This window comes from Cephus cinctus, unplaced genomic scaffold, assembly GCF_000341935.2.
Source record: "Cephus cinctus unplaced genomic scaffold, Ccin1 Ccin1_scaffold0265, whole genome shotgun sequence".
In the NCBI taxonomy this organism is placed as follows: domain Eukaryota; kingdom Metazoa; phylum Arthropoda; class Insecta; order Hymenoptera; family Cephidae; genus Cephus; species Cephus cinctus.
The window spans coordinates 525,939-528,840 of NW_014332976.1; positions in this window are offsets into that span (position 1 = coordinate 525,939).

Below are 2,902 nucleotides of genomic sequence, written 5' to 3' on the forward strand. Positions count from 1 at the left end.
GGGGGGGGGGGGGCGAATGAAGTAAACGAAAGGAGCAAAAAATCTGAATTCAGAAGCGAAATACCAAAGTTGATAATATTTTTATTTTGCGGATCAGATTCCGCTGGTAATCTATCGCGTTAACGTCATAGCACGGTCGGTACACGTACACGTGTAGGTAGAATTGCGTGCGTGGATCTTTGGATTAAAAAAAAATCTGAGTCGTACATCATGGAATTTCGTTGATTCGTGTCCATGGGTGTGATCGCTCGTTAATACGGTGGCGCACGCTCGCTATTCACAGTTGACAAAGGGATTCGACGTAGTGTCTGCCCCATCATCCATCCTGGTCCATCGGACCGCGAGTTTTGTGTGTTCACTGTTTATAGTGCCGGACGGGATTTGTGCTTGTTGCGTGATATATCGCAGTATTTGGCTTCGGACGCGAGTCGCCTGCTGAGTCCACGGAAAGGGACTTACTGACTTGGTTAACGATAAGGGTTAGGAGGGGTTAAGTTATATGAGCTTATGGACTTGGACCAGGGACGGGTCTGGTTTGTCTGTCTCTTGCCTATAGTACAGTATGGCATATACCCTTTACTCTTGTTATGCAGCATCGCTATAGGGACTACGCAGTCTATCCTGTAAATCTCCAGGACCTCCCAAACTTTATTCCTTTGATCAGCAAGAGTCGATCCTTTATGTAACATTCGACGAAAAGACTCATTAGGTTATTTACTAAATAGTCGATTTAATTAAAAATCCTTTGAACCGAGGTTCTGTTAACTCCAAGCACTTTGCACATCCTTGTTACGCAAACGAAGATTAAATATTAATTTCAAGTATTCCGAAAAATCCTAGATATAAAAAAAAGGAAATTTGAGGGTTCGAACCGATTCTAGGGTAGATATGAATATATCAGTATGACAAAATATAGGAAAATAGTTTTTAGTAATATCAACAATAACGTACCTAGACCTTGATTAGCCATACCTACTCTTGTGCCTAACTTCGGTCGTTAGAGGTTCTTGTTAATCCGATGAATGTAAGCCTACTGCCGGAGCATGCTAATTAATTCAAGCCGATTTTATGCCATTCGATATACAGAGGCAGTATTCTCAAAGAAGAACTGCTGATTTGCCATGACTACTTGGTAGGGCTTTGATTCGAAGTGTTATTCTAAGCCGAGGTACAAACGTTGAGTCTCGCTGACGCACATAACCGACACTTCCTGGGGATGAGGCTATGTAGGTGTAAAAGCAAAGTGTACGTTAGCGAGCTTCTCCCCTTGTAGAAAAACATCTTACACAACAATCTCATGCGGAATATACATAGGTACGTAGGTTATCACAGTAGAAGGCACGTTCCGAGTAGAAAACGGAAATTGCGTAAAATCAAAGAAAAATCCATCCACAATGGCTTCCTCCTGACAGAGTCTAAGCAATCCCAAGGACTGGCTTCAGGGAAGTCGAAGCGTGGAAGTGGTACGAGGTAATATAACCTATATACATGTAATACACATATATATATATATATATGTATACCTATAGGAATCTGGAAGAGGAAGCTTTGAACGGAAACGGAAAATATAAAGCTGGTACGGCTTCCTGGTTTGGAAAATATACGTGACCCTTATCCCATGATGCTTCTCTACGCCCCTGGTCCGACGTTCTTCCTTTACTTAAAATCCTGAAGAGAGTCTACGACTGCCGCCAGAGTCCTGAGACATTTTCAAGGGAATAACCTAGAGTTCCGCTTAGTTTCTGCGCACCACCAACGACCTTCCTTACTCACCCTTATTGGCGAAAGCTCCTTCTTCATGACCACTGCTTAGATACAAACCAGAAAATTGTCATTCCCTTTGTATATGGTACGGGTTCTAGACGGTGGATACGTACCTGAAAAATAAAGGATAAAAATCGATATTTAAAAATTGTGGAAATAGAATGGAATTGGAAAACGGGGAAACGTATGGCCGGGAGAAAAGTTCTGTCCTTGGGAAAGGTTCTTTCAATATTTTTCATATAACGGGTTCATTATGCGACATCTGCCATTTCCTTGGGAAACACGCCCGGCCACGTCGGCTACAGAGGAGCCGTGCGCGACCCTTCAGGTAATTTGGAGAAACCGAGTCGAGTCAGCGAAGACTGGATAAAGTAGGCAATTCAAAGGCCGCGAGGCACGCGCAGCCATAGTTGTGTCTGTTATCTGCTTTTCCTTTTTTTTAAGACTTTTTTTTATTTTTATTGACACGTGACACCCGAACACATATCCGTTCTACGGCGTACAAGATTTCATATTCTATCGAGGATTACAATGTCCAGATAAGACACGTTTTAATGTTCTCTGATATCATATACGTATATCTATTTTCTCCATTAAAAAAAAAAAAAAAATTAACGCAGACGCGAAGGAGGTATTTATCAAGGCTAAAATTAAAAAAAAAAACAATAAAAAATCTCCAAGTCATCCAGTTGGCTCGACAACTTCTTACTCGAACCGTTCATCTCCATTTTAACCTCCACCACTGAAAAGCCCTCGGTGCTCTTCATTTCCTCCCTCCTCAACCTTTTATAACCATCAGTCCTCACTCTCCGCTCTTCTCATTCATCTCTCGGCTTAACCGTGGCTATCTGAAATTAGTCCCGGGAACGAAAAAATAGCAATTTTCTCAGCGAGCGCGCTTGCGAAATGAACGTTTTCTTTTTTGCTAGCCGCACTCGTTCCTCTCGCCGTCTGCACAGTGGCAGGGTTAGGGGTAGAGGCAGGAGCACCGAGGGGCCACCAAGAGGAGTCCCTTACTCTGGTCTCCAGCCCTCTTAAAAATAAACCGTCCACTTTTATCGATCGATGAGTCGTTTGGCCAGCCATTAAATGCTCAAATGCTCGCACGGCGCAGCATCCCCCCCCCCCCCCCCCCCCC